This window comes from Ahaetulla prasina, chromosome 8 (assembly GCF_028640845.1).
Source record: "Ahaetulla prasina isolate Xishuangbanna chromosome 8, ASM2864084v1, whole genome shotgun sequence".
NCBI classification, from domain to species: Eukaryota; Metazoa; Chordata; class Lepidosauria; order Squamata; family Colubridae; genus Ahaetulla; species Ahaetulla prasina.
Genome location: NC_080546.1, coordinates 7,021,020 through 7,047,995, shown reverse-complemented (window position 1 = coordinate 7,047,995; position 26,976 = coordinate 7,021,020).

Genomic DNA, 26,976 nt, shown 5'->3' with positions numbered 1-26,976 from the left:
TCTACTATCGACCTCACCCCATTCCTAAGAGGTCTGTAAGGGATGTGCATAAGAGCATAAGCCTGACTATCGTTCCTGTCCTAATGTTTCCTTTCATTATATCCAATTAATATAGTTATTACATACTTATGCTTATATATATGCTTATATATCGCATAGTTATTTCATGCTTATGCTTATATATACTGTTGTGACAAACAAACAAACAAACAAACAAATAAATAATAGTGTTGGAGTAGCCAGATTCTTATAACAGTCACATGACTTGCTTAATGTCCATGGTGGCACACTTAAGAACCATCCTAAAAATGGTGAGAACATCAGATCCAACTCAGTTGACGAGCTCAGCGACATGATAGAAATTCTGGTCACAATTGTTTATTTATTATTTTTATTTATTTTATTTATTTATTTATTATATTTATTTATTTTTATTTATTTATTTTTATTTTATTTATTAACACAACAATACATATTAGTATAAGCATGAAATAACCACACAAATTGAATACAACCAAAGGGAACATTAGGACAGGAACGGTAGGCATGCTGGTGCTCTTATGCACACCCCTTGTGGTCGTAATGGTCAAGGAATTGTGCAGCAGCTGTCCAGATTAAGTCAGAGACTTCATGATATAAATGTAAATATATTTAATATTCAAATGTGAAGCAGTCTTTGTCATCATCCAGAAAAGGAAGAACATAGGCTAGTCGGGAACATGGAACATCATGAGGTAAATCTCAAAGAGTCTACGGAACACACTGAAGAGAAAAAGGTGAGGGGAAAGGGGGAATACAAGAACATCATGAGGTAAACTAACACTGAAGAGAAAAAGGCAGGGAAATGGGGGGGGGTAATACAAGAACATCATGAGGTAAATTAACAATCTACAGAACACCCTGAAGAGAAAAGGGGGGGAAGGGAAATACAAGAACATCCTGAGGTAAATTAACAGTCTACAAAACACACTGAGGAGAAAAAGGCGGGGAAAAGGGGGAATACAAGAACATCATGAGGTAAATTAACAGTCTACAGAACATACTGAAGAGAAAAAGGTGGGGGTGGGAAGGAAAATACAAGAACATCATGAGGTAAATTAACAGTCTACGGAACAAACAGAAAAGAAAAAGGCGGGGGAAAAGGGAAACACTCCTTTCATACTTACGGCAACCAATCATAGCATAGATTATCTCAGGCATGAGTCAGCACTCTCTAACTAATCAATTGCAGGTGATTCTCAATTTACCCTTCATTTAGTGCCTGTTCGAAGTTACAACTATTTTTCACATTTACGACCATTGCAGAATGCCTGTGGTCATGTGATCAAAATTCAGATGCTTGTCAACTGACTCATATTTATGATGGCCTCAGTGTCCCGGGATCTTATGATCACTTTCTGACAAGCAAAGTCAATGGGGAAGCCAGTTTCATTTACAACCGCATTACTAACTTAACTGCTGCAGTGATTCACTTAACAACTAAGGCAAGAAAAATCATCAGGTAAAGGTAAAGCTTCCCCTCGCACATATGTGCTAGTTGTTCCCGACTCTAGGGGGCGGTGCTCATCTCCGTTTCAAAGCCGAAGAGCCAGCGCTGTCCGAAGACGTCTCCGTGGTCATGTGACTCAACGCCAAAGGCACACAGAACGCTGTTACCTTCCCACCAAAGGCGGTCCCTATCTTTTCTACTTGCAATTTTTACATGCTTTCGAACTGCAAGGTTGGCAGAAGCTGGGACAAGTAACGGGAGCTCACCCTGTTACGCCGCACTAGGGATTCGAACCGCTGAACTGCCGACCTTTTGATCGACAAGCTCAGCGTCTTACCCACTAAGCCACTACATCCCATAAGAAAAGAAAAGTCATAGAGTGGTACAAAATTCATTTAACAAATGTCTGAGCAACAGAAATTTTGGGCTGAAATGTGGTCGTAAATCAAGGACTACCTGTACAATTGTGTGTTCTAGCCTATTATACACCTATTGTTCCCGCTACTAAATTCAACATCCTAATAGTAACTTGGAGATTACCTGTACTCTTCTCACATCTTTAAATCTTTGGCTCCCCATGAGTTTGCTCACATTATAATAACTACTAAAGGATTGTAAACTACTAAAGGATTGTATGGATTTTGAGCATTTTGGGGCACCTTGCTCAGAAATAAACACTGACCATAAGTGAAATACTAAACACTGCAATGAATAGCTTAGCCCTGTCACTTAAATCTTGTTGTAACCACAGCAAAAAGTAGTTAATATTAAGCAATTGCTTTTTGTATTTAGTCAATTAATCAGAGATTAATGTAGTCCTATCTTAAAGAGTTCAGTCACATGAAAAATGTCCTTTTCCAAGTCTGATACAGAAAAAAGAAGCAAGTGACGAACTCAGGATCTATATTAAAATTATTGGCACTGCACATCATTACCTTTAATGAACTGATTAATAACAATTACAGCTGCTCCCCATTATAACTCTGGAGATCACTGAGTCCCTAATAAACTAAAAAAATGGAATGTTGGTTCTGATAACTGCTTGCTTATCCACTTTTTACATAATGAGTGTCATTTAATTAGCATCCTGGATTAATTAAACATGTCTTGCGGGAAGGAGCCAAGAATTGTTTATTTGGAGTACAGTTTCCCAAGGGTTTATGCATTGTTGAAGACGATATTTAGTTTCTATCTATCTATCTAGCTCAGAGGTCGCCAACCTTTAAGACCTCAGGGACCACTAAATTCATAATTATAAATCCCGCAGACCACCAATATGATTTTTTTTAAAAAAAAAGATAAATGGTATTTAGTGCAATATAAAAAATGCAAATGATTTTTCTGCAGACCACCAAAATTTTATCCTGGACTGGAGTGGTCCATGACTGCTAACTAGCTAACCATCTATCTCTCTTTCTCTCTCTCTCTCTCCCTCCCTCCCTTTCTCTCTGTATATATATATGTGTGTGTGTGTGTGTATGTTTATGTGAATGTGTCTGTAATCTAACTATATCTAACACTATCTAGTTATCTTGCTATCTAGCTATCCATCTGTCTCTCTACACACACACACATCTGTCTGTCTGTCTGGCTATCTAGCTATCTAGCTATCTAGCTATATCTAACACTATCCAGCTATTTAGCTAGCTGTCTCTCTCTCTCTCTCTGTCTATAGATAAATAAATAGGTGGGTGGGTGGGTGGGTGGATGGATTGATGGATGGATAGATAGATAGATAGATAGATAGATAGATAGATAGATAGATAGATAGATAGATAGATAGATAGATAGATAGACAGACAGACAGACAGACAGACAGACAGACAGACAGACAGACAGACAGACAGCTATCTATTGCTATCTAGCTATCTCTCTATATAGATAGATAATAGATGATGATAGATGATCTATCTGTCTAATTTCTATAGCCACCCATCTCAATCAATGACCATGGACAGCTGGCAATTCAAAAAATATACCACAATTCAAATATTAAAAACATTTTAAAACAATAAAAGCAATTTTAAAAAATAGACAGCCGAAGGGGAAGGAGCAGGAGAATGAATTAGCCCAGTAATTCTCAACGTCAACAACTTTATGAAATCTGGACTTCAGCTCCCAGAATTCCCCATTGCTGGCTGGGGGAATTCTGAGAGGCGAAGTCCACTCCTCTTAGAGGTTGCTGAGATTGAGTGACACCAGAATTAGTCCATTGTCTGCTTTGGAGAAACCGCATCGTATTTGTGCATCTCCTCAAAAATTCAGAGGGGAAAAAATTGGGTGGAGTCGAGAATCTTTGGGGCACGATTCGGTTTTGTAATTGAATGCCCAGCAATTAAAATCACTTTGCTCCGAGGTGGCTTTTTCTAATATCCTTGAGGATGCTAGAAATTGATCTGATTTCCCTAGTTGGGAAAAACAAACATTGGAAATGAGGAACCCATATCCATTAGCGAGGATAATCAAAATCACCTGCCTTTCAAAAAGCTTTAAACCAACATCTATAAATATTGAGATGGGCCCAGCCTTCCCCAATCCATATTTTTCTTCCTCTTTAACCATCCGTTTCATTTCTCTTTTCAAAATAAGCCAAGCCGTTTCTCAATCTGTTTCTTTTATGCTCAGTAGCAGGAAATCTCCAAAAGAAGGAATACTGAGCAGGATTAATTTACTCGTATCATTTTTTTTGAAACATTCAAAGGCTGTTAATTCTGCCTAGATAAAATCTGGAACTCTACCACGATCGGAATATAGGATCCTTGGCTCACGTTCCAAAGCCACTTTCAAAATAAAATGACAATTAGAAAATCGATTCCAACGGACAACGAGCTCTGATGTGTCATTTTAAAAACGACACAGTAGATTTGATGGGCATTGCTCTCATTTTGCAGATGCATCTAGAAAAAGCACCGCAGGTAGACATAACCAGTTTCTTGTGGAGTCAGCTAAAACCAACCGAGGATAAGTGAAGAATCTGCAGAACAAGCAGTTCTTCTCAAGAGGAGTCCAGAAATTGATTCAAAATAACAGAATGACAGAGTTGGAAGGTATTCTGGAGCAGGGATCTCCAACCTTGGCAACTTTAAGCCTGGAGGACTTCAACTCCCAGAATTCCCCAGCCTGGGGTATTTTGGGAGTTGAAGTCCTCCATGTAATGTATCTTTAAATGTTTTGGCGGGAAACAAGCACGTTGCTGATTGGTTGAAGCCGCCGGCTAAACTGTATTTAAGGAGAGGTTTTTCCCCAGCCCGGTTGCTGGGTTCACTGTATATTAAAGAGCTGTTGTCACTACCCTGGTCTCCTGCCTCGTTACTGCCCAAACTTAACACTGGCGACGAAGGTGGGATCTCGAGGCTAAAAGCACCAGGAACGAGCTGAACGCACGAAAGAACCGAACCCAGCAAATTCAGGGCGGAAACGCAGCGATGGCCAGCTACACACCGCCCGCGCCGTTTGACCCTTCCAGGGAGAAATGGGGGACATATATGACCCGTTTCGAGAGCTTCCTCGAGGCGAACGAACTGCAAGGAGTTCCAGATAACAGAAAAAGGGCATATTTCCTGAGCCACTGCGGTCCCGAGGTCATCGACATCGCAGAAGCCCTGGCAGAGCCAACGCCGGTACAATCGGTACCGTGGCAAACTCTGCAGAACCTATTGAAGAACCATTTCGCGCCAACACCGTCCAAATACGTGCAACGTTTTGAATTTGGAGAGCGCAGACAGCAAGAGGGCGAGTCCATCAGCGATTACATGGCCGCCCTAAGGAAAGCCTCTAAATACTGTGGGTACAGAGATTTGGATGAGGAACTGTTGGAGCAACTCATCCGTGGGGTCAGGGACATTCGTTTGCGGAGGCGGCTGCTATCCAAGAGCAACCTTACGCTGGCAAACGCTCTGGACGAAGCCAGAGCTCATGAGATGTCCACCCTAGCAGCGGAAACCCTACAAAAGCCGCTCACACCAATGGCGAGTGCAAAATCAACTCCGGTCCACAACGAAGAAATCCAGACCGAATCAGACGGCGAGGATGAGGAAGGAGTTTTCCACACCGGGAGAATGAGCAAAGAAGACCGGGATGAATGTGGAAGTTGCGGAGGGCAACACCAGCGTCAACAATGCAAGTTCAAGGACGCTACATGTAGGCGGTGCGAGAAGAAGGGGCACCTGGCTCAAGTCTGTCGAGCACCCCAACCTTCCCGCCGAAAATTCAAACCAACCAATCAGAGCACGGGATCGGCAAGGCGACCCGTGATTGGTCAAAACAAAAAGGGCGCGAAGTCAAATCGAACGACCGTGATAGTGGGTCGTGCAGCAACCCGCGTAGAGAAGAAGATCTTCACAAAACCGAAAATCGAAGGAGTGCCGTGCCGACTGGAAGTGGACACAGGGTCAGCGATCAGAATCATGTCCTGGGACACTTTTGCGAAAGCTTTGCCGAAAATCGCCAAACGCAAACTGCAAACACAGCGGCTAAAAGTTCAAGACTACCAAGGGAATCGCATCCCTGTTCGAGGGAAAACCTCCGTCCGCGTCGAGTACGGACCACACAAGAAGACCCTGCCCATCACGATAGTCGAAGGGACCCTGCCAAGTTTGTTGGGGCTAGACTGGTTCCGTGCGTTGGGCATGGGAGTGACTGGCATCTACAGAAATGACTTTAACCTAAAGGACACACTCATGGACGAATTCAAAGATGTTTTCAAGGACTGCCTGGGCAAGTACAAGGGGACCCCTATCTCATTCAATTTAGACCCCCAGGTAGCCTCCATACGGTTGAAAGCTAGGAGGGTTCCTTTTGCCCTTAAACCCAAGATTGACAGGGAAATAGACAAACTCATCAGTCAGGGGATACTAGTGCCAGTCGATCACGCAAAGTGGGAGACGCCAATCGTCACCCCAGTGAAACCAGATGGGTCAGTTAGAATCTGCGCTGACTACAAGGCAACGTTAAACAAAGCCTTGCAAAAAAGCGCTTACCCGGTCCCCGTGGTGCAACATTTGCTGCACTCACTGGGGCAAGGGCACGTTTTTGCCAAATTAGATTTGGCCCAAGCCTATCAACAACTGCCTGTAGACGCCAACACAGCTGAAGCCCAGACAATTGTGACTCACAGAGGTGCTTTCAAGTGTACCCGGTTACAGTTTGGGGTGAGTGTGGCACCTGGTCTGTTTCAAAATTTAATGGAGCGACTTCTGCAAGGGCTCCCGGGGGTAGTCCCCTATTTTGATGATGTATTGGTATCAGCCGAAAATTTAGAAGAATTGGGGGAGCGTTTGAGAAAAGTTTTGGGCATTTTCCGGTCAGCCGGTCTAAAGGTTAAAGTGAACAAATGCCAAATAGGGGTAGAATCCGTAGAGTTCTTGGGCTACAGAATAGACAAGGAAGGAATCCACCCCACTGAGAGCAAGGTCAAGGCAATAAGAAAGGCCCCAGCGCCCAAAAACAAAACAGAGCTACAGGCATTCCTGGGTCTAGTGAACTTTTACGCGGTCTTTTTGAAAAATAAGGCAACCGTTGCCGAGCCGCTACATAAGTTACTGGGAAAGAATACTGTTTGGTCTTGGGGAAAGACGGAAGCTAGGGCTTTCGAAGCAGTAAAAAACCTACTCTCGAGCGGTAGCTTACTGATCCAGTATCATAGCACAATGCCATTGGTATTAGTTTGCGATGCTTCCCCTTACGGGGTGGGTGCTGTGCTCAGCCACAGGCTTCCAAATGGCACAGAAGCCCCAATAGCCTTCTACTCCAGAACGATGTCCTCGACAGAGAGGAACTATAGTCAGTTGGATAAGGAAGCTCTAGCTATAGTATCAGGGGTAAAAAAGTTTCACGAATACGTTTTTGGTAGAGACTTTGAAATTGTTACAGACCACAGACCACTGTTAGGTTACTGGCTGGCGATCGCCCAACCCCTGTGGCGCTTTCACCCCGATTGACCCGATGGACTATCTTTTTAGCCGCCTACTCCTATAAACTGCGGCATCGGCCAGGAAAAGAGTTGGGGCATGCGGACGCATTAAGCAGATGCCCACTGCCAGGGCGATCGAGGACCCCACATACTGTTAATTGACTCTCTGGACTCTGGCCCAGTCACGTCTAAGGAGGTGGCTCGGGCGTCATACCGGGACATTATTTTGAGAACTGTACTTGGTTGGGTACAAAGAGGGTGGCCCGCTGCGCCGGGCGAGTGTTTTAAAGAGTTTGTAAAGAAACGTGGGGAACTTTCGGCTCAAGGGGGGTGCCTGCTATGGGGGGATCGAGTGGTGATCCCAGAGAAATTGAGGAAAAGGGTGTTGGATCTCCTCCACGAGGGTCACCCAGGGATCGTGAGGATGAAGGGTCTAGCGAGAAGCTATGTGTGGTGGCCTTTAATGGACTCGGAAATTGCTGAAAGGGTAGGGAAATGCCAGGCCTGCCAGGAGTCCAGACCGCTACCCCCAACGGCCCCGGTTCGGGAATGGGAGAAACCCCAAGGGCCCTGGTCTAGAATCCACATTGATTTTGCCGGCCCCTTCCACGGCCAAACCTTCCTGGTAGTAGTCGATGCCTACTCCAAATGGCTGGAAATCATTCTCATGAGATCCATGACAGCCGAGGCCGTGATCTCAGTCCTACGGCACCTATTTGTAACCCATGGGTTGCCCGACACGTTAGTATCCGATAACGGCCCGCAATTCACGGCAACCCAGTTTGAGGAGTACTTGGCAGAAGAGGGCATCCGGCATGCCCTCTCGGCGCCTTTCCACCCTGCGACGAATGGCCTTGCAGAGCGTTTCGTCCGAAGCGCAAAAGAGGCATTGTCCAGACTCAAGCCAGGCGACTGGCAAACAAAATCGATGTTTTCCTGGCCGTCAACACAGAACCCCTGTGTCACAACCGCAGAAGCCCAGCAGAATTATTAATGGGCCGAAAGCTCAGGTGCCCACTAGACCGTTTAAATCCAAACTATACACCGGAGGGTTACAAGGGGGGACTCGAAAAAACAAGAGGAATGGACATAGGCGACCGAGTGTGGGCACACAACTATGGTGAAGGCCCGACATGGGTAGCAGGAAAAATCCTAAACATAACAGGTCCAAAATCATACTTGGTGGAGATAAAAGACGGCCGGGTATGGAGGCGCCACATAGACCAAATAAGAAAACGCATAGCCGAACAATCCGAATTAGACGAAACAGGCCCTGACTATACAATGTTTGAATCCACAGCTGACTCAAACCCAGGGAAATCGCAGGACTTACCTGAGTTCCAGGAGGTCCAGCGACGCCAACAGGTTCCATTAGAAAACAGCAGGGACGACTCGGCAAATAATCCAGGGCCGGATGGCCTAGAGGAGGAGCTGAGAGGAGCAAACAGCCCCTCCGCTCAGCTCGACCCACTCCCAGGGAATGAATTGCGCAGGTCCGAAAGAGTCAGGAGACGCCCAGTCTATTTGCGTGATTACGTTGAAAAATAATATGTAAATATCATGTAAATATTGGTAAAGTGTTTTCTGGGAGGGAAGGAGTGTAATGTATCTTTAAATGTTTTGGCGGGAAACAAGCACGTTGCTGATTGGTTGAAGCCGCCGGCTAAACTGTATTTAAGGAGAGGTTTTTCCCCAGCCCGGTTGCTGGGTTCACTGTATATTAAAGAGCTGTCGTCACTACCCTGGTCTCCTGCCTCGTTACTGCCCAAACTTAACACTCCAGGCTTAAAGTTTAAAGTTTAGTTTTTTTAAAAAAGTTTAAAGTTTTAAAAGCATTTTAAAAATGCTTTTAAAAGGCTCCTCTGGCGATCCCAGCTGAGTTGCCTGATCATCAGAGGCTTTTAAAAGCATTTTTTTACAAGTTCTTCGGCCCAAGAGGTTGTAGGAAAAATGCTTTTAAAAGTAAAAAAAAATAAATTTGGCCACGCCCACCCAGTCACATTACCCCCACCGCCACCAAGCCACGCCCACAGAACCGGTAGTCACAAATTTTACATTTCACCCCTGGTTTCCATTCGTTGCTTCTCGTTCTGCCTGCGGGTGCTTTGGAGAATAGCTTGACTATCAGGGTCTACATGAATCTCTGCGTCATCGGTAGTTCAAAGTTGTTGGAGCCGATCGACTGCTCGCTAGCTTTAGCCATTGATCCCCTCTGCCTTCCCCACCACCTTTTGCGGCCTCCATCCTAGAGCTAAATTAATGCAGCTGACAAACAACAACAATAATAATAAAAAAAACCTCTTCCTTGCTTTGGGCATAAATATAGCTAGTCAAAAATGAAGGATTTGAATTTTATTAGGTTTGAATTATAGTGCCTTCCTTTCCGGAGTTCTTCTAACTACGATTCGCATAATACATACATTTGGCTTTTAAAAAAAAAAAACACACCAGCTTTATATTGTTTTCTGACCATAATAACTCTGTTAATAAAACAAAGAGAAAGAGACCCTGAATCTTATACAAGGTCTGCCATTTTTCAGTAGAAGGGAACGTGTTTTAACAACAGCTATACTCTGCACATAACTGTGCTGTCCCTCATTATAAATTTATCTCCCTTCCCACACATTCCCAATATTATCTCACGTTTCCTTCCTCTAAATTATTCACATCTGACATGTAGGACTGTGAAGGAGGTGCACAGAGCACATCATTTATCCTACGGTTAGGGTGTCCTTGCTGGGTTCATTTTGTTTTCTTCCTGAAACTTTCCCGCATAGCATAATGATTCTGCGGCCTATCCCATTTTGAGATTAAATGCTAATGAATGAAGAGTTGCATTGGCATCATTTTGAAAAGAAATCCACTCCCCTTTCCTCCCGTCCCACCTTTTATGGTAGTTTGTGGTTGTAGTTTGTTTTGGAAACTTAATAAAGATATTTGAAGGAAAGGAAATAGGAAAGGGGAAGGGGAAGGGGAAGGGGAAGGAAAGAGAAGAAAGAGAAAAGGAAGGGAAGAAGGAGAAGGAGAAGGAGGAGGAGGAGGAAGGAAAGGAAAGGAAAGGAAAGGAGATTCTATAGACTCTATGTCTATGGAGATTCTCAGTCATCCAGGTTAAGGTTGTCCTAAGGATGTTTTGAATATAGATTAACAGAGTTGGAAGGGACCTTATAGGTCATCCAGTTCAACCCCCTACTCAGTGGTGGGATTCAAATAATTTAACAACCGGTTCTCTGCCCTATTGATTTCTTCCAACAACCAGTTTACCAAACTGCTCAGAAAGTTAACAACCGGTTCTCCCGAAGTGATGCGAACTGGCTGAATCCCACCACTGCCCCTACTCAAGCAGGAGTCCCTACACCATTTCTGACAAATGGCAGTCCAATCTTTTCTTGAAAGTCTCAAGTGATGAAGCTCCCACAACTTCCGAAGGCAACTTCTGTTCCATTGGTTGATTGTTCTCACTGTCAGAAAGTTCCTCCTCATTTCTAGGTTGAATCTCTCCTTGGTCAGTTTCCATCCATTATTCCTTGTCTGGACTTCAGGTGCTTTGGAAAATAGCTTGATCCCCTTCCTCCTCTCTGTGACAGCCCCTCAAGTATTGGAAGACTGGTATCATGTCTCCCCTGGTCCTTCTCTTCACTAGACTAGCCATGCCCAGTTCCTGCAACCGTTCATCGTATGTTTTAGATTCCAGTCCCCTAATCATCCTGGTTGCTCTCCTCTGCACTTTTTCTAGAGTCTCAACATCTTTTTTATAGTATGGTGACCAAAACTGGATGCAGTATTCTAGGTGTGGTCTTACTAGGGCTTTATAGAGTGGTATTAGTACCTCACCCGGCTATCATCTCCAACAGCTCGGGCAGGGCTGCTGTCATGCCGCAAGGAGCCAGGTACGTGATCAGCAAACCCATCTGTATCCCATGACCCCACTTCACACAGAGGGATTCACATCCAGCTATCTGTGGTACAGTGACCTCCCTCGGTCTCAGAACCTCGTTAATAACAACCGCCACCCCTCCACCCCTACCCTGGGCCCTCGGCTGATGAAACGCATGGAAGCCTGGTGGGCACATTTCAACAAGGGGTGCCCCCCCTTCCATGCCCAACCAGGTCTCCGAAATGCCCATCAGGTCCGTACCCCCCTCTTGGATAAGGTGGAAAATGAGGAGGGCTTTATTCACAACGGACCTGGCATTGCACAACATCAGCCGAAGGTCCAGGCTCTGAGGATCCCGGCCACTCGGAGAAAGGGCGAAGTCAGAGGGATCGGAGTGCGGGATCGTTCGCAAATAACGCTCCCGCACTCCCCGAACAAGATATGGTCCCCCACTTCCGCCAAATCTGCCCCTCCCGTGCTGATAGTAAGGCCCTCATGGAGCTGAGCACCCACCTCGATCTTCACCTCCGGACCTACAGTATCTACCCGGCAAGGCTTCTCTTACTATTTTTTTTTTTTTTTGCTTATTTTAACCTTTATTTCCAGTTTGTTTTTTACAGTTAGGTTTCTGGTAGGCTGAGCTATAGTTTCTTTTTGCGTGAAGACCAATACAAAGAATGTTTTCCTAATGCCATTCTCAACATGTTTGTTCTTTCTGGAAATAGAAGGTCTAGCATATAGGACCGTGATGGTGAACCTATGGCACGACTGCCACAGGTAGCACGCAGCGCCATATCTGTGGGCACGCGAGCATTGCTCTAGCTGAGCTCCAGCGTGCATGCGTGTGCCAGCCAGCTGATTTTCGGGTCTTCCGGGCCCACCGGAAGTTGGGAAATGGGCCATTTCCAACCTCCAGAGGGCCTCTGGGCGGATGGGAAAGGCTGTTTTTGCCCTCCCCAGGCTCCTAGAAAGCCTCTGGAGCCTGGGGAGGATGAAAAATGGGCCTACCTGGCCCAGCATGCCATCCCGTGCCAAAAGTGGGGAGCACAGGGCAGAATTTGTGCGCACATGCGGGGGGGGGTGCATTATGGGTCTGGGCATACGCACAAGAGACCCCCCCCATGTGCCCCCACTTTTGGCACGTGACGACAAAAAGGTTAGCCATCACTGATATAGGACATAAAATCTCCCATCTAACTACTCACAAAGTCTTTCCCCATTTAGTAGTTTGATTGGTGAAGGACCAAGCTGAAAACCAGGAGAAAGTGAGTTCTAGTCCTGCCTTAAGGCATGAAAACTTGCTGGGTAACTTTGCACCAGTCACCAGAGACAGTGAGTTCTAGTCCCACCTCCATCATAAAAGTCAGCTGGGTGACTTTGGGCCAATCACCAGGAGACTGGGAGTTCTAGTCCCGCCATCGACATAAAAGCTGGCTGGGTGACTTTGGTTCAGTCTTTCTCTCTCAAGGGTTGTTGTTATGGTGAAAATTAAAATTAAAGGGCCTCTGGTGGCTCTGACTGCTAAAACAGTCTGTTATTAACACAGCTGCTTGCAATTACTGCAGGTTCAAGTCCCACCAGGCCCAAGGTTGACTCAGCCTTCCATCCTTTATAAGGTAGGTAAAATGAGGACCCTGATTGTTGGGGGCAATAAAAGTTGACTTTGTATATAATATACAAATGGATGAAGACTATTGCTTAACTTAGTGTAAGCTGCCCTGAGTCTTCGAAGAAGGGCGGGATATAAATGCAAATTAAAAAAAAAATAGGAGAAGGCAGGAACATTAGGTAAGTTTGCCACCTTCAGTTATTTATAAAAAGAAGGCGAGACAAAATCGAAGAATAATAAATGGGAGAAAGTTCACGTAGAGGATTAAGAAGTAATCAAAAAGGAAACGTCAAGAATAACAGAATTTAAGTGGCGCAGAAATTAATTGGTGCTTTTTTTTAATTGTTGTTGCCTAAGAAAAGCGCTATAAACTGCCTCTGCACATCTCACATACTTGTATATAGTTTCCATGCCATAAATTTTATGGGACCTTCGGTGAATTATGTTTTCTGCATTTGTTGAAGTTGCCTCTGATGCAGCTACTAAATGTGGGAGGCCTTGGAAAGGAACATATTGTAAATAAGTCACCGAATTCTCTCTGAAAGCTTTTAAAAGTCAAGACCAGGGTGGAAAAATAATGGTTTTATTTGGAACTGGATCCACCCTTTTTTTTTAAATTATTATTTTGATTTCTTGTTTTGATGGGATCCAATTGCCTCTTTTGTTCTCCTGGTCTCATCAGGGACATTGCAGCTTCTGATCTGACTCTAGAAATAACCTGAATTGGGAAATCAAAGGTGATTGATAAACCTGCCTTAAAGAGTGGGGTGGTACCCCATGACTGAATTAATGCAGCTGTGATTGGTTTCAAGATACTGTCATTCATTCATTCATTCATTCATTCATTCATTCATTCATTTATTTATTTATTTATTTATTTATTTATTTATTTATTTATTTATTTATTTATTTATTTATTTATTTATTTATTTGCATTTATATCCCGCCCTTCTCCGAAGACTCAGGGCGGCTTACACTATGTTAGCAATAGTCTTCATCCTATTTGTATATTTATATACAAAGTCAACTTTTATTGCCCCCCCCAACAATCTGGGTCCTCATTTTACCTACTTTATAAAGGATGGAAGGCTGAGTCAACCTGGTGGGACTTGAACCTGCAGTAATTGCAAGCAGCTGCTGTTAATAACAGATTGCATTAGTCTGTTGAGCCACCAGAGGCGCCTTAACGTGTTAAGGTTTGTCTGATACTAATGACTTAATTTTGTTTTCTCCCGCCCCCCTCCTGCTTTTAATGTCTTTGTCTCACTGTTTCTGATTCTTTTTCTGCCGTATAATCCCCCCCCCCCTAAAAAAATATGTAATGGAGTTACACATAAATGCTCCAGCTAAAAAATTGATTTTAGCTGTCCACAGTTTGCCATTTGCCTTCCTTCCTGCTTCATGCTTTTATTTCTGTCAAGTCTTGGGTTTTGTTTTGTTTTTTTCCCCCAGTGTGTTTTGATGTTCTATTAGTGGTAAACAAATTACTACAGGTGTTGTAATTGAGAGGAAATAAATCCCTAATAAACTCGCTGAACCTTGTTTTTCGCTCCTTCGTGTCAATTTGAGAGAATGACAGGACAAAAAAAAAATGAAGTCTAAAGATTTCAAATATCTAATTTAATTACCAGTCAATTCCTCAGCAGGGGGTTCTGTAAATATTGCTAGTGTCATTTGCCAGTTAAACTGGTTTTAATACTATGCTTGGCTCCTGTTTTCTTTTGGGAGAGGAAGAATGATGTGATATTTGCTAATTTAAGGAGACCATAAAGTTCCTGTTTTGCAGGTGGTAGCATTCCTCCCCCTTAGTGGGGATTTTTTTTTTAACCAAAATGGGCATTTGTTTTTCAGTATTTGCAACCATAACAGAATGTGAGTCCATCACCAGCCCAATTCTCTCTCACATAACAAGGAAGGAAGGAAGGAAGGAAGGAAGGAAGGAAGGAAGGGAGGGAGGGAAGGAAGGAAGGAAGGAAGGAAGGAAGGAAGGAAGGAAGGAAGGAAGGAAGGAAGGAAGGAAAAGGGAGGGAAGGAAGGAAGGAAGGAAAAGGGAAGGAAGGAAGGAAGGAAGGAAGGAAGGAAGGAAGGAAGGAAGGAAGGAAGGAAGGAAGGAAGGAAGGGAAGGAAGAAAAGGAAGGAAGAAGGAAGGAAGAAAAGGAAGAAGGAAGGAAGAAGAAAGAAAAGGAAGAAAAGGAGGGAAGGAAGGAAGGAAAGGAAGGAAGGAAGGAAGGAAGGAGGGAGGGAGGGAGGGAAGGAAGGAAGAAAGGGAAAAAGGGAAGGAAGAAAAGAAAGAAAGGAAGGAAGGAAGGAAGAAAAGGAAAAGGAAGGAAGGAAGGAAGGAAGGAAGGAAGGAAGGAAGGAAGGAAGGAAGGAAGGAAGGAAAGGGAAGGAAGAAAAGGAAGGAAGAAGGAAGAAAAGGAAGGAAGAAGGAAGAAAAGGAAGGAAGGACAGGAGGGAGAGAGAGAGGGAGGAGAAGAGGAAGAGAAAGAAAGAAAGAGAGGAGGGAGGGAGGGAGAGCTCAGGATTGAACTGTAGTATCGTTGCTCTCTGAGCTTGGTTGTTTTCTTGAAGATGTTTTATTACCCTACCAAGTAACATCATCAGTGCGCTGATGATGTTACCTGGTTGGGTAATGAAACATCTGCAAGTAAATAACCAAGCTCAGAAAGCGCCAAGGGCTTCACAAAGTAAAATGCGAACATTATGCAAATCCTCCAGCTGAAATACTTTGTCAGTCCCAAAATGAAATTTCGGTGTCGAATGCAAATGTATTGATAGATAATAGCTATGAGTTGGCATTCATTTCCCCCCCCCCCTTATTAATTGCTCCCATCGGTATGAATGCAGTGTAAAAAAACAACAACCTGGGTCTGATTTGAAGCGTTGCTAGAGCTTCAGCTCCCTCGGGGGCTACTGGCATAGAAAGTTTTTTGACCTTGGGTTATCTGATTTAAAGCCTCCTGAAATAACCAGCTATTGACATCCATAGAAAGTCCCAAGGACTGTGCTGTATGTTCCCCAGAGATCCTGAAACCTACATAAGGATGTGTAGATCTGAAAAGGCTTGGACTGGCCATGGGGTCAACGTAGCTATGGAGGAATAAACTCCTGGGATTGCTGGAGGATTTACATCTAAGCCACAAGCTTTAACTGCCGGAGTGACTCCAAGAATAGAAGTGTTCACATAACATATCTGGTTGAGTCAATTGCTACCCTGGGGGAATATTGGTAGGTATGCAGGTGGGCATGATGCAATGCCTAGCAGAGCTTGGGGCGGTGTTTCTCTTTTTTTTAATAGTTTATAGTATAAAATACAAAAAAAACAACAACAAATCATAGGAAAAATAGGGGAGGGAAAAGGGAAGGGAAGAGCATAGAAAAGAAAGAAAAGGTGTTGATTTCGGACTCCCTTTGGCGCAGTAGAATAAGATAATAGCATCAACTTACTTTTACATAGTATTATAAAGGGACGTGGTGGCTCAGGGGCTAAGACGCTGAGCTTGTCGATCAAAAGGTCAGCAGCTCAGCGGTTCGAATCCCTAGTCCCGCGTAACGGGTGAGTTCCCGTTACTTGTCCCGGCTTCTGCCAACCTAGCAGTTCGAAAGCACGTAAAAAATGCAAGTAGAAAAAATAGGGACCACCTTCGGTGGGAAGGTAGGAGCTTTCCGTATGCCTTTGGCGTTGAGTCATGCCGGCCACATGACCATAGAGACCTCTTTGGACAGCGCTGGCTCTTCGGCTTTGAAACAGAGATGAACACCGCCCCCTAGAGTTGGGAATGACTAGCACGTATGTGCGAGGGGAACCTTTACCTTTATAAACTAGCCATTTCTATAACAACAAACTCATCTCATCGGTAAAACCCAAAATCAAAGTTTCATTTTCCCCCCCCCCACCTCAAGCACAAAGTCCAGAAGTGGTTTCCAAGTAGAAACAAAAATAATTGCGGGTTCTTTTCTTTAATCAGAGCAGTCAATTTAGCCATCTCTGCTAACTACCTCAACTTTTGCAGCCATTTATCCACTCCAGGGGTGGAGTTCCTCAACCTTGAAAGCTTTCAGATATGTGGTTTCCAACTCTGCTGGCTGGGGAATTCTGGGAGCTGGCATCCAAATAGCCGAACGCTGCCGAGGTTGGGAAAAAAACAACAACTGAGGGTCGAAAAACTTTGAGGGCACGAAAAGGAGAGAAAGACAGTTAAGGCAGACAACGGGGGTGAAATAGGTTTTCAAAATTCTATTACGTTACTTTATTAGCAATAAGAAGATTAGCAATAATCAGATAGCATTCCAGAAATGCTAGTGGCTGTTGTTTCCCCAGCTTGCCAGCCTTCTGGCTTGCCAATTATCTTGAAAAGCACTCAAAGCAGTGTTGCGTATGTGGTGCAAAATAAGGGAATTAGTGCAGGGAAAGCCCCTCAGAGGGAGATCACAGCTGCGAATATAAGGATATCTGCAAGAGGCACCTGAAGGCCCCGGGAATGGATATTAACAACTTGGGAAACCTTAACCTCCGATGGTTCAGCTTGGAGGCTAAAGACGCAGCATGGTCTTCTCCAATTCGAAGAGACATTGTTGTGCCTCGCCCGCCCTCCTCTCCTCTGCCGGGCCCCTCCCATCTCCTGCTATCTAAGCCAGAGACTGATAGTGAAGAAGAATGGCCTGGCATGCCTCCAGCCCCCAGCCCTGGCACCATGCCCGGACAGACTGAGCAAACAAACCTCCCTCCTACAGCGTGTGAGCAAGAAGCCAGCCACAAGCTAGAATTGCCGGCAGCTGAGGACGAAAAGACACAGTGGACAGATCCCCGCTTCCGGAGAACGGAGAGGCGACGTCAGCAAAAGGAAGGGAGGGGCAGGCCTGGATAAGTGCTGAGTCATGGAGCCACACCCCATGGCCTATATAAAGGATCTGTTTTTTGGCATTCCTTGAGTCAGGCAAAGTCTCATCTGGTTGCTGAAGTCACCCCTTGGATTCCTGCCTGCCCTGAGAACTCTGACAGGAATTTGGCAAAGCTGCAGAGGCTTCGTGGTCATGCTTGATACAGACTTCCCAGACCCGGCTGTCGGAGGAGGAGTGGGACACGACAGACATTTGTTCGGCAGGCTAAGGCAAAGAGGCAGTCCCGGAACCAGCGAAAGCTGGGCAGGGGACAGAATGTATCTGCCCTCCGTGTGGAAGGGATTGCCACTCGAATTGGCCTTTTTAGCCACACTAGATGCTGTTTTAGGATCTCTTTCCAGAGCATGATACCATAGTCTTTTGAGACTGAAGGATGCCAACCGTGCATAAAACAGAGACAAATCTCATTGTGTACTAGCACAGAGTGGCTTGCTGAGTTGGTGATGCATTATATTCAGAGTTGGAAGGGACCTTGGAGGTCTTCTAGTCCAACCTCCTGCTCAGGTAGAAGACCCTCTACCATTTCAGACAAATGGCTGTCCAACCTCTTCTTAAAAACTTCCAGGGCTGGAGCATTTACAACTTCTGGAGGCAAGTTGTTCCACTGATTAATTGTTCTTACTGTCAGGAAATTTCTCCTTAGTTCTAGGTTGCTTCTTGATTAGTTTCCATTTGTTGCTTCTTGTCCTGCCTTCAGGTGCTTTGGAGAATAATCTGACAACCCCCAACTTCTTTGTGGCAGCCCCTCAAATATTGGAAGATTGTTATCATGTCACCCCAGTCTTTCTTTTCATTAAACTAGACATACCCAGTTCCTGCAACCGTTCTTCATATGTTTTAGCCTTCAGTCCCCTAATCATCTTTGTTGCTTTTCTCTGTGCTCTTTCTAGTGTTTCAAAATCTGTTTTATATCATGGCAATACTAGATTACTGTTAGGTATGCTACTAGCCTAAATATTTGGAATGTTTCTTGCTCTTTAGATGAAAGGGAAGACGAATAAGATGAGTTTAGTGTCTCTGCAAAGCTTAGGTGTATTTACCAAACACCTATGTTCCCCTAGAGATTTCTAAGTCTGCAGCCCATTTTCTGGAGAGGTCTCCTAGGCATCACTTAAGAGACAGGTACTAAGGCCCTAGAGATCCGCAGCTGTGCTTCATTTCTGATTTAAAAAAACAAAAAGAAGCAGAATTCATGCTTTGTGTCATGAGCTGTCAACCAGATGCAGAGGAAATACAAGACTCAAAAAATAATAATAATAATTTGATTTCTACTCCACACTCCTTCCTCTGTGAAAGCACAAGCAGGTTTATTTATTTATTTATTTAGTTTAGTTTAGTTTAATTTAGTTTAGTTTAGTTTAGTTTAGTTATTAGATTTGTATACTGCCCTTCTCCCGAAGGACTCAGGGCGGTTCACAGCCAATAAAAATACAAAAAATACATATAACACAGATTAAAAACAGTATAAAAAACTAAGGTTGCTAAAGAGGCACGTTGGTTGGGGGTCAAAATAATTAATGTAACAACCCCAACCATTCCATGAACCCCATTTGAATGATGTAATTTTGATGCATGATCTAAGTGCCAAAGCCCACTGCAACTACATTGCAAAAAAGGCTTTAAGAGTTGTAAACCTAATCTTACGTAACTTCTTCTCCAGAAACACTACACTACTAACCAGAGCGTATAAAACATTTGCTAGACCAATTCTTGAAAACGTCTCGCCTGTCTGGAACCCATACCACATTTCAGACCAATACAATTGAACGTGTCCAGAAATATTTTACAAGAACAGTTCTCCACTCCTCTGAATACAACAAAATACCTTATGCCACCAGACTTGAAATCCTAGGCTTAGAAAACTTAGAACTCCGCCGCCTTCGACAGGACCTGTGTTTAACTCATAGAATCATCTATTGCAATGTCCTTCCTGTGGAAGACTACTTTAGCTTCAATCACAACAATACAAGAGCAAACAATAGATTTAAACTTAATGTTAACTGCTTCAATCTTGATTGCAGAAAATTTGACTTCTGTAACAGAGTTATTAATACTTGGAATACACTACCTGACTCTGTGGTCTCTTCCCAAAATCCCCAAAGCTTTAACCAAAAACTGTCTACTATTGACCTCACCCCATTCCTAAGAGGTCTGTAAGGGGCGTGCATAAGAGCACCAGTGTGCCTACCGTTCCTGTCCTATTGATTCCTTTCATTATATCCAATTAATATAGTTATTACATACCTATGCTTATTTATATGCTTATATATTATATAGTTATTTTCATGCTTATGCTTATATATACTGTTGTGACAAAATAAATAAATAAAATAAAAATAAATTTTGACCATTACCGTATTTTTCGGAGTATAAGACACACCTTTTTCCCCCTAAAAAGAGAGTGAAAAATCTGGGTGAGTCTTATACTCTGAAAAATACGGTATCTTGATAGAATAAAACCTATTTATTCTTGAAGACATGAAAGGTAAAGAATATTTCCAATCCGGATATTGGAATGCAAAGAAAGTAGAAAAGGGGTGAGAAGCAAAATGGTTTTAAAAAAAAAATTGTAAGCTGCCCAGAATTGCTTTGCAGAGTAAGAGGGCCGGCATATAAGTGTAATAAATAAATAGATATGCCCCCAAATCCCCACTATATTTCAGGTTTTTTTAAAAAAAGAAAAACATGGTTAAAAAAAAGTAAAATGCCTCCTTTCCTTCCCATTCACATATATCTACATCCACAGACCATAGTTTATATATTTAGTTTAGTTTAGCTGTCAATGGTGAAAAAAGTAAGGTTCTACATTTAGGCAAGAAAATAAAAATGCACAGGTACCGTATATGTGGTACTTGCTCAATAATAGTAACTGTGAGAGGGATCTTGGAGTCCTAGTGGACAACCATTTAGATATGAGCCAGCAGTGTGCAGCAGCTGCCAAAAAAGCCAACACGGTTCTGGGCTGCATAAACAGAGGGATAGAATCAAGATCACGTGAAGTGTTAATACCACTTTATAATGCCTTGGTAAGGCCACACTTGGAATATTGCATTCAGTTTTGGTCGCCACGATGTAAAAAAGATGTTGAGACTCTAGAAAGAGTGCAGAGAAGAGCAACAAAGATGATTTGGGGACTGGAGGCTAAAACATATGAAGAACGGTTGCAGGAGCTGAGTATGTCTAGTCTGATGAAAAGAAGGACTAGGGGAGACATGATAGCAGTGTTCCAGTATCTCAAGGGCTGCCCCAAAGAAGAGGGCGTCAAGCTATTCTCCAAAGTTCCTGAGGGCAGGACAAGAAGCAATGGGTGGAAACTAATCAAGGAGAGAAGCAATTTAAAATTAAAGAGAAATTTCCTGACAGTTAGAACAATTAATCAGTGGAACAACTTGCCTCCAGAAGTTGTGAATGCTCCAATACTGGAAGTTTTTAAGAAGATGATGGATAACCATTTGTCTGAAGTGGTGTAGGGTTTCCTGCCTAAGCAGTGGGTTAGAAGACTTCCAAGGGCCGTGGTGGCTCAGGCTGTAAGATAGCCTGTTATTAAACACAGCAGCCTGCAATTACTGCAGGCTCGAATCCCACCAGGCCCAAGGTTGACTCAGCCTTCCATCCTTTATAAGGTAGGTAAAATGAGGACCCAGATTGTTGGGGGGGGCAATAAGTTGACTTTGTAAATATACAAATAGAATGAGACTATTGCCTTACACACTGTAAGCCGCCCTGAGTCTTCGGAGAAGGGCGGGATATAAATGTAAAAAAACCAAAAACAAAAACCTGTTATTCTATTCTATCAGTCTCACCCAAGCCTTCTCTTTCCAATGTTCAAATAATAATAACTGACGTTACTTTCTATTTAAATTCTAAAAACTGTATTCCGGATATCTAAATAAGGGATCTAAAGGCTAAAGTTACAGTTAAGGGAATTTGGCAGTTCAAATCTCACCAGGCTCAAAGTTGACTCAGCCTTCCATCCTTCTGAGGTCAGTTTACAGAGTTCTGGGAGTTGAAGTCCACAAGTCTTAAAGTTGCCAAGGTTGGAGACCCTTGCTGTAAACCGCTTGGAGAGAGGTTGTAAGGCACTGTAAAGTGGTATATACGTCTAAGTGCTATTGCTATTGTTGATAAGGTCCCCTCTGAAATCTGTGATTTTTTAAAAAAACAATAACCTTAGGCTGTTTAAAATCATGAGTTGAGCTAAGAAAGTGCAGTTAAAGGTTTTCTTGGAGCCTCTTTTTCACCCACACCCAGAATAAGAAGGTTTAAAAGAAAAAGAAAAAGTCAACTGCCCAAATATTGTTAACGCTTTCCTCCTTTTTTTTTCTTTCATCTTTTGTTTCATCTCAACATTTTATTTCTCCAGTGTGGGCTAGCCCCATTCCAGGTTGACCCAGCATTTCAAGCTTAAATGCGTTGTGGGAGATTAAACCTTTGTCGCTCTCCAAAGAAGCTGTGGATGCTGCTATAAATTTCAGTCGCTTTGTGATGAATGTAAAGTCTTCATAGCGTATGTTAGCAGCAGCTGTGAAAACCCACAACTCTGACACCCGTTTAAACAAATTAATTCTGTCTCTGCCAACATATGTTGATCACAAAGCCTCAGTTCCAGGCAGACTGGACCACACACTTTCAAATCCCACACTGAAATGCATAGAGCCATGATGTTCTGTCTCCGTCCTCACTCTGGAGTAACGAGCTGGCCTACAGCCAGTGGGTTCACGGCTCCTATCAATCCTGGCCGAGAAAACGCAGCTGCCTGCCAAAAAGTTCAAACAGATTAAGACTTCAGCTCACTTCGACACGGTTCAGCTAATTTGCTTCCCGTGGAACTGAGAGCAGTCCCAAAGCTCCTTATATATCCTGTGGGGTGGGGCTCCTGCCCCACCTTTCTCTTTGATGACACCGCCTCTCTAATCTTCTGAAGTGCGGGTCGATCCAGGCTTGATTAGTATGATTATCAGCTGGGTCTGAAGGCGTAGCCTGGAGAAGGGAGGAATCAGGGGATGTCGGCCTCATTACGTCCTCCAACTGGCCTGGTTCTGGCTCCTGGAGCCGGGCCAAAGAAATTGGTGCTTCTGAGGTAAGCCTTACCGGCCCTTTCCCCTCACTCTCGGAGTCACTTTCAGGCATGGGGCCAGGTTTGGGGGCTGGAGCCACAACACTTGATGGCGAACCAATGGCACATGTGCCCAAAGTGGCACGCAAAGCCATGTCGCCCAGCACACGTGGCCTTGCCTGTTTGTCTTCCAGGTTTCTGGTGCACATATGCATGCAACAATCAGTTGTCCTTTGTGTGCAGCAAATCCCAAAAACTGGTGTGCGCATGCATGCCAGCCATTCGATTGTCAGGTGCGCATGCATGCCAGAACCCAGAAGTTTGGTTTTCCGAAGCACAATCCCTTTGCACGTGCAGCAGTGCCGAAAACTGGTGTTGTGTCTCGCTCGCTTTCCCTGCAGCCGGGTCCCTCTTATCTCCTGCCGAACGCTGAGGAATGTCCTGGCATGCCTCCAGGCCCCAGCCCTGACACCATGCCCAGACAGGCTGAGCAAGATGAAGGGTCTGACGTGCCTCCAGCCCCCAGCCCTGGCTCCATGCCCAGGCAAACGGAGCAACTAGACTCCTCCCCCTCCCCCACAGCATGTGAGCCTGAGGAATGTGAATTACCAACAGCTGGAGCCTGGAGAGATCCTCGCTTCAGGAGAATTGATAGGTGGCATCAGCAAAAAGAAGGGAGGGGCAGGCCTGGATAAGTGCTGAGTCATGGAGCCACACCCCATGGCTTATATAAAGGATTTGCTTTCTGGCATTCTCTGAGTCAGGCAAAGTCTACCTTGGATTGCTGAAGTCACTTCCTGGTCTCCTGCCTGCCTTGAGAACTTTGCTAGGACTTTGGCAGAGCTGCAGAGGCACGCCTGATACGGACTTCCCCGACCCAGCCATCAGCGAAGGAGTGGGACATGACAACCGGTGTGTGCATGCACACCGGCCAGCTGATCATCGGGCTGGCATGTGTGCTAGAACCCAAAAGTTCAGCTTTTCTGGAGCGCAGGCCCAATGAGCACATGTGCATGAGCGATGTTTCTGCACAACTTTTTCGGCACTCGGTGCTGAAAAGGTTCGCCATCACTGGCATAGAGTTTATTGAGCGCACGCGCACACACACGTATACACACACACACAAACACATTTTTATTAAAAATAAAATAAAATAAAATATAAAATATGTGTGGATTTTACTTGGCTAGTCATTGCCAGCTATAGGGAATGGTGTTTATTTCTGCTTCAAGGCTGTTGAGCCAGCACCGTCTGAAGAGACTTCTGTAGCCAGCATGATGTTATGCAGCGCTGTTACTTTCCCACCAAAGTGGTACCTATTTATCTACTCGCATTTGCATGCTTTCAAACTGCTAGGTTGGCAGAAGCTGAAGCAAGTAACAGGAGCTCACCCCATCGCGTGGTGCTCGGGTCTCAAACCTAGGCTGCCGGCTGATGAGCCAAGCGTCTTAACCACTGAGACACCGTGCTACATAGATATAATATATATCCCAAAATGATAATTTGGTCTGCCTCTGCAGGTTTATAGAATAATGAGTTAACTATTATAATTAATTATATATTATTTAATCAAATTAATCTCATAAAATTAATGTAAGGGAACCATGCAAAATAATTATATATTTTTCTCTATCATTAATAAAATATAATGAACGAGAATTGTGTATTTTACCATAATATAATTATAGTTATTACCTTATTATAATCGCGAGGCTTTGTTCTTGGTATGTTACGCCATCATTATACAGGTACTTTGCCAAAAAAGCTTCCCAGCTCAAGGATATTACAGTGTAAAAGGATTAAATGAGATTAAAAGGAGCAGCATTAACTGCAGTAATAAAGAGTTATGTGCACTGTTATATTTTTCTGGTCTGCTTAGTATATTGATTATGGGACGCGGTGGCTCAGGGGCTAGGACGTTGAGCTTGTCGATCGAAAGGTCGGCAGCTCAGCGGTTCGAATCCCTAATGCTGCCGTGTAATGGGGTGAGCTCCCGTTACTTGTCCCAGCTTCTGCCAACCTAGCAGTTTCGAAAGCACGTAAAAATGCAAGTAGAAAAAATAGGGACCACCTTTGGTGGAAGGGAACAGTGTTCCGTGAGCCTTTGGCATTGAGTCATGCAGGCCACATGACCATGGAGACGTCTTCGGGCAGCGCTGGCTCTTCGGCTTTGAAACAGAGATGAGCACCGCCCCCTTGAGTCGGCAACGACTAGCACATATGTGCGAGGGGAACCTTTACCTTTACCTTAGTATATTGAACAATAACCAAATAGGCAAGGTTCATGGAACACAGTTACCAGAGAAAATATCTGGCCAAGGCTAACTCTAAGCCACTGATCTATGGAGATTCTCAATCATCCAGGCCATGGTAATTGGCATTTTTCTTGGAAAACATTTCGTTCCTCACCTGAGAAGTAATCCAAGTGCTAGCTATCAAACCACGGCAAAGATTATAAATCCTTCTATTCTCCATCAGTCATATGGAACTGATGAAGCTTTTTGGATGAGAAGCGAAATGTTTTCAAAGAAAGAAAAAATCCAGTTGCCTTTTGGAAAAAGCCCCTTTGAGATAACTCTAAGCCACATTCATATGTTATGCTAGCAGACCAAGTCTGGATCAAACTTTTATCTTGACCACTATGGAAATCGCTAAAAAGACTGTATGCCAGGGTAGGAAGATCAACAGATAATCTAAGAAAATAGGTAAGGTAAAAGTTCCCCTCGCACATACGTGCTAGTCGTTCCCGACTCTAGGGGGCGGTGCTCATCTCCATTTCAAAGCCGAAGAGCCAGCGCTGTCCAAAGATGTCTCCGTGGTCATGTGGCCGGCATGACACAATGCCAAAGGCACACGGAACGCTGTTACCTTCCCACCAAAGGTGGTCCCTCTTTTTCTACTTGCATTTTTTTTATGTGCTTTCGAACTGCTAGGTTGGCAGAAGATGGGACAAGTAACGGGAGCTCATCTCCATTACACAGCACTAGGGATTCGAACCGCTGAACTGCCAACCTTTCAATCGACAAGCTCAGCGTCTTACCCACTAAGCCACCGCGTCCCTAATGTAAGAAAATAGGGATTCCCTATAGAAGATACTTTGCGTGAATGTGGAAAACAATCCATCTCATGTACGAAGATACTTAATGATTATAACCCAGTTTGTTTTTTAATCAATTTGGGATCCTGGAAACTGGGGGTTTATGATTGCATCGGAGAAACTGTAGATTAACACATTTCATGGAGACCAAATTAGAGAAATGGAGGTTTTGGAGACTCTCAGTCACCCAGGTCATGGTTGTACCAAAGGTGCTTTTTCAACAGGCAACTGGACTTCCTTTGTTTTTAACAGAATAACAGAGAAATAAGGTTGGAAGAGACCTCAGAGGTCTTCTACTCCAGGCCCTTGCTCAAGCAGGAGACCCTCTACAATTTCAGAGAAATGGTTGTCCAATCTCTTCTTAAAAACTTCAAGTGTTGGAACTCCCACAACATCTGGAGGTAAGTTGTTCCACTGATTAATTCTTTTCACTGTCAGGAAATTTCTTAGTTCTAGGTTGCTTCTCTCCTTGATTTGTTTCCACCCATTGCTTCTTGTCCTGCCTTTGGGTGCTTTGAATAGAATAGAATAGAATAGAATTTTTATTGGCCAAGTGTGATTGGACACACAAGGAATTTGTCTTGGTGCATATGCTCTCAGTGTACATAAAAGAAAGCCCCTGAAATATTGGAACATTGCTATCATGTCTCCCCTAATCCTTCTTTTCATTAAAATAGACACACCCAGTTCCTGCAGTCGTTCATACATTTTCGTCTCATGTCCCCTAACCATCTTTGTTGCTCTTCTCTTCACTCTTTCTAGAGTTTCAACATCTTAAGAAACTTCTTAGATGAGAAGTGAAAAATGTTTTCAAGGAAAAACAAAGGAAGTCCAGTTGCCTTATTTTGGTAAGTAAAAGAGCTAAACCACAATTAATAGTAACCATCTCCTTTTACAGTGCTTCTCAAAAGTCAGTTTGACACTCAACCTAACTGGTTGTCAATATGATAGTGCACAATCTATTTGATAGCAGTATTCCAATATCTCAGGGGTTGCCACAAAGAAGAGGGAGTCAAACTATTCTCCAAAGCACCT